Source organism: Mastomys coucha, unplaced genomic scaffold (genome assembly GCF_008632895.1).
Source record: "Mastomys coucha isolate ucsf_1 unplaced genomic scaffold, UCSF_Mcou_1 pScaffold1, whole genome shotgun sequence".
In the NCBI taxonomy this organism is placed as follows: domain Eukaryota; kingdom Metazoa; phylum Chordata; class Mammalia; order Rodentia; family Muridae; genus Mastomys; species Mastomys coucha.
In genome coordinates this window covers 19,828,885-19,843,236 of record NW_022196891.1, presented here as the reverse complement: position 1 = coordinate 19,843,236, position 14,352 = coordinate 19,828,885, and positions in this window count along the sequence as shown.

Sequence of the window (14,352 nt, the reverse complement as noted above, 5' to 3'; positions counted from 1 at the left end):
CTAGACGATCCAGTCAATCAGACTTTGGTCTGCCCCAGCAATTGTTTGTTGCTTCTGCAACACTGGAGGATTATCTTCTTGCTAGCCTTCGGAGCTCCTTAAGAATTCCTAAGTGAATTGTTTTCTTCTGCCTTAAGAATTCCTAAGTGAATTGTTTTCTTCTGCCGCATCTCCCTAGTGTCTACCTTCCTCTCTGGAGGGAAAGGTTTAATTTAGAAAAGTATTCATTCAGCCTTAAGAAGCTTTGGTCAAGGTCTAAAATGGAATGTTTCTGCTCTTGGGAAACTATTCCACACAGGGGGGAAAACAGAGAGACTCAAGAGTAATAGGATATTTTTGTAGAAAATGTATTGTCAAATGAACCAAGAGTAAATTTTGAATATAATAGGAGGAACTTATGTATTAATAAGTGAAAGAAAATACAGATGCTGAAGGAAACTCAGCAGCAAAAGAGAGACAAGAAAATAATGGCAGACAAAATCTCAGAGGGTGCTGGGAGATGGATCAGAGATGAAAAGGCTTTCTTTGAAAACATTAAGAACTTACTTCAAATTCTTAGAATCCCACAGAATACTGGAATGAGTCACACACACATTAGCGTCCCTATAGTCTGACTCTATAGTAGGTAGACAGAAGCATCATTTGGAGTTGTTTGCTGTCAAACTACTCCAGATCCATTGAGAGCTCCTGGACCTAGAAGATAAGGCAGAGAGTGACAGAGCTGGTCATGGACACTCTTCAGGTTCTGTGCACAGGTATGTGCTTCTATACACACACACCTGCACATATATGCCTTAAAAAAATCTCTGACTAGCAAAGCCCTTAAAAATCCTGAATGAACAAATAAATGTTCAAGGTCTGTAAATGGTCAAGGTTTGAGTTTGACCCTCTCTAGATTTTAGTTCATTTTCATAAAAATTATCTAGAGTAAGGTTTAGGTTTTTGTTTGCTTTGCTTTGCTTTTCTCTTTCCTTCTTAAAAGGAAATTACCAACAACATGAACTAACTAGTACCCTTCGAGCTCCCAGGGTCTCAACCACCAACCAAGGACTGCACATGGAGGGGTCTGATTGTTCTGGCAGCATGTGTATAGCAGAGGATTGCAAATTCGATCATCAATAGGAGGAGAGGACCTCGGCCCTGTGAAGGTTCTGTGCCCCAGTGTAGGGGAATGCCAGGGCCAGAAAGTGGGAGAGGGTGGGGTGGCAGGCATGGGGGGGGGGAGGCAACAGGGGTTTGTTTTTGTTGTTTTTGTTTGTTTCTTTGTTTTTTGGAGGGGAAACTGGGAAAGGAAAAATTTACATGTAAATAAAGAAAATACCTAATTAAAAAGAAAAAAAGAAAAAAAAAGGAAATTGCCACAGATTTTTTTTTCTCTAAACTTTCAGTGAACAATGTCATTTTCAGGCATAAAAAGGGATAATATTTAACTGTATTTGTAACTTGTTTCCAAATAGATGTTTTGAAAACTAATTTTAAGCAATAAATTTTATTTAAAAGAAATGGGATTCTTCATTGTAATTTCTCAAATCTATTTCTTAAGATTTTTTGTTGTTGTTGTTTAAAAACAAAATCAAATACAAAAACAAAAACAAAAACAAAAACAAAATGCATGGACTGGAGAGAAGGCCATGTGGTTAAGAGCACCCACTACACTTCCAGAAGACCCAGGTTTTGTTCTCAGCACCCATACTACGCAGTACACAACCACCTGCATCTCCAATCCCAGGTGTTCTAACAAACTCATCTCGTTGTCATGGACACTACAATATGGCATATATACATGCAAACATATACACGCACACATAAATACAAAGCATATAAATTTCTAAAACCTTTTCTTTTATTTTAATGTATCTTATTTTAAAATCTTATTTTATTTGGAGATCTAGAAAAGCCAGACTAAGTTCAATGGAATTTTTCTTCTTGTGCCACTAACACAGGACCAGTAATTACAAAGACTGCTGAAAGTGTGTCACCTGGGATGGCAAAGAAATTTCCCAAGTTCAGAAAAATCTATTCGAGGTACATGGAAAAGAGTGTTTGGTATGATCAAAAACAGGACAGACCTCCAAGCCAGTGCTCATGCTGGATTATGTTAAATATGTTTGTGTGTTTTAGTTGAGACCAGACTTGAATAATCATTGAATCTGATTGCCATAATAAAATGTTTGACAAGAGCAACCTAAGGCAAGTGGCTTATTCTATGTCACACTTTTGTGGTTCAGTCTTCCCACAGCAGGAAGGTTGCAAAAGCAGAAGCCTGAAAACTCTGGTCACATTTGATCCACAGTCAGGAAGCAGAAAGAGATAGATGCTGGTGATCAGCTGACCTTCTCCTTTGTATTTAGTCCAGGACACCATCCCATGAAACGGGCTCTCCATAGTTATGGTAGGTTTTCTCACCCCACTTAACCTAACTTAGAAAATTCCTCATTGACATGCCCAGAGAATTGTCTCCCACATGACCCTAAACCCTGCCATGCTAACAATATTAAATATCACAGTTACGTGGAACAAATGGGTAGGACTCTGTAGAATGCTAGAAGTGTGTCCGAGGGATTATCTTAGAGGTAGGAACTAAAAGCAGATGAAATGAATGACTCTCTGATGTGTTTTAAGTTTACCTATCCTGCTCTGAAGAAAATGGCTCTTCTTCCTGGAAGGGCTCTTAATATTCTTCCCATTGGAAGTCTTCATTAAAATAAGAACATGATGTCTCCTACACTGAAATGAGAGTTCATGGGTATAGTACAACAGATTTATATTAAACTGAGAGGGTTAATATGGAAAAGAAATAGAAGAGGTATAGGAATGGAGGAATGGAAGAGTAGACTATTCTGATAGCACCAGTCTCCGCAAGCAGCAAAGCCCTGCTCCATACTGGTAAATAACCAAAAGAAGCAGAATTCTGTGTGCTCTGCTAGGATTCTGTGAGCTCTGCAAATGCTTATGGGCTTCAAGTGCTCTGGAACTAGAGACGTGTGTGTGTGTGTGTGTGTGTGTGTGTGTGTGTGTGTCTGTGTGGGTGTATCTTTGTGGGTGTGTCTGTGTGTCTGTGTGTGTGTCTGTGTGTGAGTGTGTGTCTGTGTGTGTGTGTGTGTGTGTCCATGTGTCTGTTCATCCACGTGCTGATAGAAAGCAATAGAGTCATATTTCTTCAGCTGGGCTTAATCCATCTATCCCTTACCCACAATTGAGAGCTGATAACTCTCTTGTTAGCTTCTACTTCCTTATTAATATTTGTGGCTACTTTACAAGTGTTTTCCTGCCCATGAGCCAACTCCTCCATCATAACAAATTTCCTAGGGCTGGTAGTTATTTTTTCTACCTATTATCTCAATAATGAATTTTTGAATGAAAGAGTGAATATTCTACATTATGATACTGGTGGGGTTTTTTCTTTTTCTTTTTCTTTTTTCTTTTTTTTTTTTTTTTGTTTTTTGAGATAAGGTTTCTCCGTGTAGCCCCAGCTGTCCTGGAACTTACTCTGTAGACCAGGTGGGCTGGAACTCAGAAATCCACCTGCCTCTGCCTCCCAAGTACTGGGATTAAAGGTGTGTGCCACCACTGCCCAACGATACTGGTGTTTAATTTAATAAAAGAAATAAGCTGAACCTAAAACATACATAGACAAATTGTCCACTATTATTTTAGTGTCCTTCAATCCAAATATTACGAGTACTAAGAAATAAAATACAATTTTTAAATAGTTACTTACATTTTTACATGGGCAAATTTTATTGTCTGTACTTAAGCCATACAGCATGATAGTAAAGATGTAATCCATAATAAAATGGTCCTGAAGTTAACAGACTCAGGCCATCTCACAAACTTGTTCTTTTTTTCTTCCCACTGGCAAGAGCAGCTATCTCCTATCCATTCAGCCACAATTAAAGTTCCATATGCTACTAGGAGCTGCATTCTAAACGTGTGCGGGATCCCTGACTTTAGTCAGTCGATGTTTTTGTTTCTTAGTCTGTGTTGATTTGTCTCTCCCATTTTGCTCCACCTTCTACAAAAGGAAAAAAAAAAACTTTTGTATTTTGACTCTTTCTTGAAAAGATCTTTTCATCTTATTCTTGAAGTCCATATATACTTCATACTTGACCTTATCATTCTTCCTTATCATTATTCTTTCCACTTAGAACAATATCTCCAGGTCTATCATGAAATGGCCAGTGACAGGATGTTTTCAAATAGTATTTCAATACCCACCTCACATACACACACACACACACATGCACACACACACACACACACACACCTCTCTATTCTATTCCTTCTCTCTCGCTTCATGTGTGTGTGTGTGTAAACACTTTCTTCCTTGTCCATCAGTAGACACCTACGTTTGTTCAATGTCTTGGGTAATGTCAATAATTCAACAGTTACCAAGAGAAGGGATATATTTGTATGAGGGGGTCTTATTTCATTCGAGTATGTGTCAAAAAGAGAGATTGCTGGCTAAAAGAGTATTGCTATTTGAAATTTAGTTATACTCTAATCATTTTTTATTACTGGCTGTACCAATCTATGTTGAAATGTTATAGAATTCCCTTTTCTTCACATCCTCCCCCAAATCATGCTTCGGATTCTGTCAGGCGGATATGCTAGTGGTTTGCACTTGCACTGTTTGTTGTTAGTCTTCTAAAGTCATGAGATAACATTTCATACCAGGTTTCATTCACATTTCTGCTATAAATCCTGATGTTAAACGCCATCATTTAAAACAGGTCCATTCTGACCCGTTTCGTGTTATTTTGTATAAACATCTATTCAAGACCTTGCCTGTTCTAAACCACGGAGACTGGTCATATTCTGTTCAACAGAATCTTTAGCAGACAGTGAGGTGTAGGATGGGGCAGTGGTCAAATGGCCAGTGGTTAGCAGAGCTCTCAACAACAAATACCAACACTAGGTTTGTATCTCATGAGTCCACTGAATGAGTCTGGCAGGCAATGCATAAGTCCAAAAGTCAAAGATTTCCTTTGAACATTAAAGGAAGGAGAGGGAAGGCATTCCCATTACCAGTGTAAAGAAGACTCGACCAAGGTCAAAACCATGAGCACTGCTCAAGACGAGCTGCCTTTGTCTAACCTTTTGAGGGACTGTATGAGGAGAACAAAGGAACTTCCAATCAATAGAGTTGACCACTTGCCACTGTGGTGTTTCTAGTATGCTTCCAGCTGTTGACTGTAGGTAGTCACCGAGTAACAAACTACCACCTCAGCAAGGAAACATGTGTGGAGGGTCATGAGGTTCCCATCCTAATCGCCTTGTCTTACCCCTCCTGGCCTCATCAGGATAGATTTTTCTTGATACTAAGTTGGGTTAGTTCTTTACATGTCTTGGAAAGGGCAATTAAGCATGTATCTGAGATGAACCCCAAATACTGTAGAACTTGTTCACTACATTGCACATTTGCTCTGTTCTACAGGAGGTTCTTAACTTACTACAATCTCCATATATTTATTTCTGTTTTTGTAGCTCAGGTCTTTGGTATGATGGCCAACAGCTCATTGCCAAGGCCAAAATGAAGAAGTGCTTCTGTAAATTATCATCCAGTATTTCTGTAGTTTCAGTTTTTATTTGGACATTTTATCTGTAGTGTACATGTTTTAACATAAGGGTCTAATTTCACACTTTTTCATGTAGCTATCAAGAATGTTGGGATTTCCTCCCACATCAGAACCATTTATCAGATGCCATCTTCTCATTATTTATTATTATACCCAGTTCAAAAATTAGTTTATTGTATAACTTTGACTTTTATTTTTGGCTTCTATGTTTTGTTCTACTCTTTATCTCTATGCTTGTTTTAGTTCTAGTACAACAGGTTTTGAATTATTATAGTTGTATGATACAATTATAAACACTCAGCATCATATCTTCAATCTTTAAAATCATATTTGCATTGGGATTTTTTGTGGAACCATACACATATCTTTGAAAATTGTTCATTGGTGACTAATTCTTTCAAGATTTTGAATGATCTAGCAGAACTCTGTGACTTAAGTAGAATAAATATTGCTGACTTTTGTATCTGTGACTCATTAAGTAATTTATTATATAATAGTACCATACATTCTTATAGATTTCTCACACATTATACTTTTTTTCAGTTTTTTTATTTATTTTTTTACACTCCAGATTTTCCCACACCCCTGTCCACCCTCCAACTGTTCCACATCCCATAACTCCTTTCTACTCCCAGGTCTCCATGAGGATGTTTGCACCCCCTACCCCCACTCAACCTGACCTCTAAACTCTTCCAGCCTTTTGAGGGTTAGGTGCATCATCTCTGATTGAACAGAGACCTTGCAGTCTTTGGCTGTATATGTGTAGGGGGGCCCTCATATCAGCTGGTGCATGCTACCTGTTTGGTGGTCCAGTGTTTGATAGATCTCAGAGGTCCTGATTAATTGAGAATGCTGCTCTTCCTACAGGGACACCCTCTTCTGCAGCTTTTTCCCCATCTTTTCCTAATTCAACCACAGGGTCAGCAGCTTCTGTTCATTGGTTGGGTGCAAATATTTGCATCTGACTCTTTCAGCTGCTTGTTGGGTCTTCTGGAGTGCTGTCATGCTAGGTCCCTTTTTGTGAGCGCTCCATAGCCTCAGTAATAGTGTCAGGCCTTGGGACCTGCCCTTGAGCTGGATTCCACTTTGGGTCTGTCTCTGGACCTTCTTTTCCTCAGGCTTCTCTCCATTTCCATCCTTGTAGTTCTTTCAGACAGGAACAATTTATCAGAGTTTTGACTGTGGGATGGCAACCCCTCCCTCATTTGATGCCCTGGCTTCCTGTTGAAAGTGGGCTCTATAAATTCCTTCTCCCTACTGTTGGGCATTTCATCTAAGGTCCCTCTGATTGAGTTCTGAAAGTCTCTCACCTCCCAGGGCGGTGGTGCATTCTGGAGTGTTCCCCCAATCTTCTACCTTGTGAGGTTGCCTGTTTCAATTCTTTCTGCTGTCCCTTAGGGCTTCAGTCCTTGGTCCTCATCCAATGCCAGATCAGGTCCCCCTCTCCCTCCACCCTCCCTAGCCACTTTCCCTCCCCAGGTCCCTCCCTCCCTCTCCATTTGTAATTGCTTTCTTTCTCCTTCCCAAGTGGGACTCAGGTGTCCTTACTTGGGTCCTTCAGCTTGTTGATTTTTTTGAGTTCTGTGGTCTGTATATTGAGTATTCTATACTTTTTGGGGGGACTAATATACACTTATTACTGAGTACGTACCAGGCATTTCCTTTTGGTTCTGAGTTACCTCTCTCAGGATGATATTTTCTAACTCCACCCATTTGCCTGCAAAACTCAAGATGTCCTCATTCTTAATAGCTGAGTAATATTCTATTGTATAAATGAATCACATTTTTGTATCATCTGGGTTGTTTCCAGCTTCTGGCTATCACAAATAGGGCCACTATGAACATAGTGTAACATGTGCCCCTATGGCATGGTAAGGCATCTCTATATTCCCAAGAGTGTTATAGATGGGTCTTCAGGTAGATCTATTTCCAATTTTCTGAGGAACCTCCAGATTGATTTCTAGAGTGGTTGTACCAGTTTGACATCCCACCAGCAATGGAGGATTGTTCATCTTTCTCCACATCCTCTCCAACATGTGTTGACACCTGAGGTTTTGTTCTTAGCCATTCTGACTGGTGTAAGGTGGAATCTTATGGTCATTTTGATTTGCAGCTCTCTGATCACTAATGACTTAGAACATTTCTTTAGGTGCTTCTCAGCCATTCGAGATACTTCAGTTGTGAATTCAAGTTTAGTTCTATACCCCAGTTTTTGATTGGGTTGTTTGGTTTCTTGGTGGTTAGCTTCTTGAGTTCTTTATATATTTTGGATATTAGCCCTCTATCAGATGTTGAATTAAAGAAGATTTTTTTCCCAATTGGTAGGTAGCTGATTTGTCTTATTGACTATGTCCTTAGCCTTACAGAAGCTTTCATGAGGTCCCATTTATCAGTTCTTGATCTTAGAGCATAAGCCATTGGAGTTCTGTTTAGGAAATTTCCCCCTGTGCCAATGAGTTCAAAGCTCTTTCCTACTTTCTCTTCTATTAGATTCAGTGTTTCTGGTTTTATGTTGAGGTCCTTGAGACACTTGGACTTGAGGTTTTTTTGCAATGAGGCAAATATGGGTCTATTATCATTTTTTCTAGATACAGACAGCCAGTCAGACCAGCACCATTTATTGAAGATGCTTTTTTCTTTTCATTGTATAGTTTTGTCATCTTTGTCAAAGATCAAGTGTCCATAAGTGTGAGGTTTTATTTCTGGGTCTTCAATTCTATTCCATTGATCAACATGTCTGTCTCTGTAGCAGTACTATCCAGCTTTTATCACCATTGCTCTGTAGTAAAGCTTGGGGTCAGGAATAATGATTCCCCTAGCCATTCTTTTATTGTTAAGAATTATTTCCTCTATTCTGTTTCCTGTCCTTCTAGATATATTTGAGAAAATTGCTCTTTCCATATCTTTGAAGAATTGTGTTGGGATTTTGATGGGGATTGCATTGAATCTGTAGACTGTCTTTGGTAGGATGGCCATTTTTACTATATGAATTCTTCCAATCCATGAGCATGGGAGATCTATCTGTTTTCTGAGATCTTCTTCGATTTCTTCCTTGAGAGACGTGATGTTATTGTCATACAGGTCTTTCATGTTTTTGGTTAGAGTTACCTCAAGATATTTTATATTATCTGTGGCTATTATGAAGGGAGTTGTTTTTCTAATTTATTTCTCAGTTTGTTTGTCATTTGTATAAAGAAAGGCTACTGGTTTATTTGAGTTAATTTTACATCTGGCTACTTTGCTGAAGTTGTTTATCAGCTGGTGAAGTTCTCTGGTTGCTTATGTATACTATCATATCATCTGCAAATAGTGATACCTTTATTTCTTCTTTGCAAATTTGTATCCCCTTGATATCTTTTGTTTTCTTATTGACCTAGCTAGCACTTTGAATACTAGATTGAATAGATATGGGGAGAGTGGGTATCCTTGTCTTGTCCCCGATTTTAGTGGGATTGCTTCAACTATGTCTCCATTATAATTTGATATTGGCTGTTGGTTTGTAGTAAACTCCTTCTATTATGTTTAGATATGGGCCTTGAATTCCTGATTTCTCCAATACTTTTTACACGAAGGGGTGTTGTATTTTGTCAAATGCTTTTTCTGCATCGAAGGAGATGATCATGTAGTTTTTTTTCTTTGAGTTTGTTTATATAGTGGAAAATAATGAAAACACATAAAATTAATAAACAACATGGTGTGGATGTTTTTAAAACAATGGGAGCAAAGTTTAAAATACCAATATATAATTAAAACAAATGATGATCATTACTAAATTTATGTCAACAACATTTTGAAATCTAAACAGCATTATTATGATACTTTAGTGCTAATCAAAATTGTATTACACTCAACTGTTTATATTTAGTAACTGAGTGTGCATTGTCATTGATAGATATGATGTGAATAAGATCAAATATTAACTGCAGAGTTTCATGATTAAGTATGGTAAAATGGACTTCCCAGAGAGAAAGAAACAAGCTCGGAATGTCACTTGCCTATAATCTCTGCACCTGGAAGAACAGTTAGAGGGATCAGGAATTCTACACGAGGACTCACCTGTGGAGAAAGGAGAGCCTCCAGTTCAAGAAAAAGCCTGAGCTAAGAAGCCCTGATCAAAATCCAAAAGAAGTCCTGCAGCCATGTCTGAATCTTTTCCTGCGACATACAAGGAACTATCTTTGAAGGGCCATTGACAAATATGGGCAGCACTAAATGAATTCAGTGTGACCAATATCCCAATATCTATATATGTATATAGATATATCTATATATATACATATATATGTGTGTGTATCTGTTTATATGTGTACATATGCATGTACATATTATTAAATATATAAGTATACATATACATAAGTATATAATATATACACATTTAAATATACATGTACACTTATACATATATTAAAATGTATATGTATGTTCATATATATTTTTATATAATATATATATGAATAAAGATATGGAATTCAGAGAGGGATGGAAATCTGAATGAGTTATAAGACCAAGGTGAGGAGGTAAATATGGTAAAAATAAAATATAGTAAAAATACATTGTATTCATGTCTAACATTCTCAAAGTGCAAATACTTTCTAAAAAATGTTAATATAAAAGAAAAGACTATGAAAAGAAAGGTTTAAAAGAAGTTCAAGTTCTGGCAAAATTTTTACATCATTTCTGCTGTCTTTGTCAGTTTGTGTCTGGGAGGCAATCTTATCTGTGGCAACCTTTTCATACCATTTTTATAAAATTTCTCAGTTTGTGTCTTGGATGACAATCTTACCTGGTTCTTGACCATGTGACTTGATATTACCTGTATAAATATGACAGGAGTTGATGTTGCCATTGGCAAAGAAAGGAAGAGGTTTTAATGTGTGTTGGAGGTGATTTAGTTTTAGAGACAAACACAAGATTAGCTCAACTTGTTGTCTAATACCTCAGCAAATATCACACCTTCTGAAGAATATTGTAACTGGGCAACTTTTCCTTACAAAACCCATCATCTGTGATGAAGTGTGCAATGTTCTTTCCTATTTCAGCTTCATCACCTTTAGCAGAAAATGTTATGGATAAAATACATGCATCTCAATTTTATAGAGAGTGAAGTCTTGACCCCCTACTGACAGTCTTTCTCTAAGTATAAGATGTACAGGAAAGAAGTATGATTTATGAGGAAAATCTAAAAACTGGTCCCAGACTTGTGTACCTCTCTTTGACTATTGGTATTTGAGCAGGAGGGGTGGCTTGGCTCCTACTGCTTTTGTAGATCTGGATTCCATTCTTAGCAATTATCTGATATTTCACAAACACTAGCAACTGCAGTTCCAGGTAGCAAGACATCCAATGCACTTTTCTGGCCTCCACAGGCACTGAATACACATGGTCTGTATCCATATAAATAAATCTTTTCTATACAATAGAAGAATTGATATTCCAATCTCTTTGTAATAAAAGATGACCCTTAGAAGGACCATCTAAGATATTGCTGTGGTTAACCACTGAAATGTTATAAACTTTGTCACCAATGCCAAGTAGCGTTTTTACTCAATGCATTCATTTTGTCACTTCCAATTGTACCCTGTAACAGTGGTATACCATGTGCTTGTTTCCTGTAATCTCAATGACCATATATTGCAATCTACCACTTTTAAACTTATGGTGATAACTCATCAATCACATGTTTACCTCAAAGCTCTCTCTTGAGTGCTAGAAGTGTAGTATGAAATGTAGATTTCAGAGACATCTATGTAAGTGTGTTATGTGATTAGCATTAGTACTGGTCTTGTCTACGTAGGAAATAGTCTACAAGGCACATGTTTACTTAGTATTAGCTATATACAGCTAAAAAAAATGTCTGTATCAACTGGATTGGAAATTTAAGTTAGTTGGCACAGTGCTCACCTCACATGAACTAGGCCTTGGGTTCAACCCACAGTCCTAATTGTGCATGGGGGCTGAATTCGTCTAATCCCAGTACTCATGAGGTAAAGGCAGGAGGATTGGAAGTTCAAAGTCATCCTCAGCTACTATACTGGCTAGTTTTGTGTGCCAACTTGACACAAGCTACAGTTATCAGAGAGGTAGGAGCCTCAGCGGAAGAAACACCTCCATGAGATCCAGTTGTAAGGAATTTTCTCAATTAGTGATCAATGGGGGAAGGCCCAGCCATTGTGGGTTGTGCCATCCCTGGACATGTGGTCCTCAGCTTTATAACAAATCAGGTTGAGCAAGCCTAGGGATGCAATGCAGTAAGCAGCACCCCTCCATGGCCTCTGTACCAGCCTGTTTGAGTTTCTGTCTTGACGTCCTTCAATGGTGAACAGCAAAATAGAAGTATAAGGTGAATGAACCCTTCTCCTCCTCAACCACCTATTGGTCATGATGTTCCTTACATCAATAGAAACTCTAACTAGAACAGCTATATAGCAAGTTCAAGACCTGCACTGGCTGAAAGGGACCTTGTTTAAAAGAAACAAATGGAGATATCAAATCAACCAACCAATTAAGAAGAAAACGAGAAGTACCTATCAAATCGTAAAGGTTAAAAAGATTTCTTAGCAAGGGTGTGTTAGAGAAACTAACCTGGAAAGACTTGTTTTAACTCAAATATTAAATGCCTCAAGTCCGTTTTCCTAGCTAACTCTTGGATGAGCTCCCCAATCTTTAAAACAGCAGAGGAATGTCAAATAAAATGAAAGGCAAAAGTTCCTGTTTTTTACCATAGTCAGCCACTTTGTACCTCCTACTTCCATCCTTAGAAGGGTAAAGCGTAAGAAATGGCAATGCAACTTCAAGTTTGGGATGCCAGGTATGCTAGCCAAAATGCCTGACAGAAGAAATTCATAGAAGCTTTTATTCTGGATCATTATTACAAGCACAGTCCACCATGGTGTAAGAGTCAAGGCAGCAGGAGCTTGAGGCAGATGGTCACACTGCATCTGATCTCAGGAATCAGAGAGATGAACGCTGGTGTTCAGGTCACTTTCTTCAGTGTCGAACTCCACCCCCACGGGATGGTGGTCTTAGCAGTCAGTGTTAATGTTTCTTCCTTCATTAATCCAATCTAGAAACCTCCTCATGGATAAGCCAAGAACTTTGTCTTATAGTCAATCTAGATCCTGTAAGGTTGACAGTCAATCTGAGTCATCACATCAGGGTTGTACTGTATTCATGTTGACTTGAAATTAATTAACCTAAGAAAAAGAATATAGTCAGCTAAATCTTTTGCTGATGAGTAGATCTCAGGAAAAATAATAACCTTTCCCTAGACACAAGGGAGGGTCATCTAGAATCTGAAAACTTGCCAGGCAGACATCACGTTACTTCCCTCTATAGAAAGATTGGTGACTAGGAATTTGGTTTCTCACCTTATAAGGATTACTCCCTCATCCTAGTTGCCCACGGTTGTGGTGGTAAAATACTCTGACCAAAAGCAACTCAGAAGAGGAAAGGTCCCAGCACATTTCCGAAGAAAGATAGGGAAGGTTCTCACACCGAAACAGAGGCAGGAATCGTGGCACAACATCGCTTCCCTACACACTCATAGGCTCGTGCCCAGCTAGCTTTCAAATTCAGCAAGTGTAGTCTCCCCTCCTTGGCTACCTGAATGCTGTTCTGAAACTGAAAGTACACTGACAAGCCCCAAGCTGAAGCTGGCCACCTGTGGTGCAAGACAATGCACACGAACACCTCAGCTCCTCCTGGGATCAAAGATGGACTCTCAGCTAACTCCTGTCAGAACTACCGTTTGAATTCCTTGTTGTGGTAAACAGACTTTGCAACCTTAGGTCTGCTGTCTATTTATGTGATAAGTTTGATTGTTGTGGTTTCATTTTTGCTGCCTGCTATAAAAACTCATCTACCCCAAGTAAAAGCACTCTTTGATACATTTTCTTGGCGTCCGACTCTTTGTTTCTCCACACGTTTAATTCCACAGGTTCGGTCCAATCTCCAGTCTGAAGCAACCCACGAACTGTGTAGGTCTGCAGGCCGGACACCACAAGCAAGGGACAACCTGATCAGGGAATGGAGCTGCCCACAGTGGAGTGGGACCTCATACATCAATTATCAATGAAGAAAACCCCTCACTGGCATATCCACAGGCCAATCTTATCTTTATAAGCTCTCAGTGGAGACTTCCATCTTAGGTGACTCTAGAACATGGTCAGTTGGTACCTACCACCAACTGCCTGGAGTATCAGCTTTGATACACTAACTTTCTTTGGATGTTATATAACTTCATCTGCTCACATTTTTTTTGTAAAGACTTGATCCCTGTCTTCTTTAAGATGCAGACCCTTTTAGTTAAGACTCTACAATGTTTCCTCTATTGTTGCACATGTGTTTTATTCATGCCTTACTCCCATAAGCCCAATCTTAATTCTTCTACAAAATGCATTTTTTTTTCATGAAGAGTTTAAGATGTTGGCATCCCCTTTCCTTTCTCACTCATTAAATCTGTTCAATAGGAGGTCTCTTGGTTGCATGTAATGGATGCCAAGAACACCATCCTTTTTAGGGACCTTTCCATAATCAGTTTGCAGACTGAAAGAATTAGCGAGTTGCCAGATCTTAAGCTGATCTTTTTCTTTTGGCCAGGTTTTTTTTTTTTTTTTCCTTTTTTAGCAATTTGAAGTTTTTCATAGACACTGTTACTCGGGACCTTTCTCTTCTGAATATTCCATTTGGAGCTGTTGAAAATGGGATTCTCTTAAACTGCAAAATTTTAAATTGAGAAGGTTTCTCTCATCTCTTTTTTTCTACCCCAGTTACT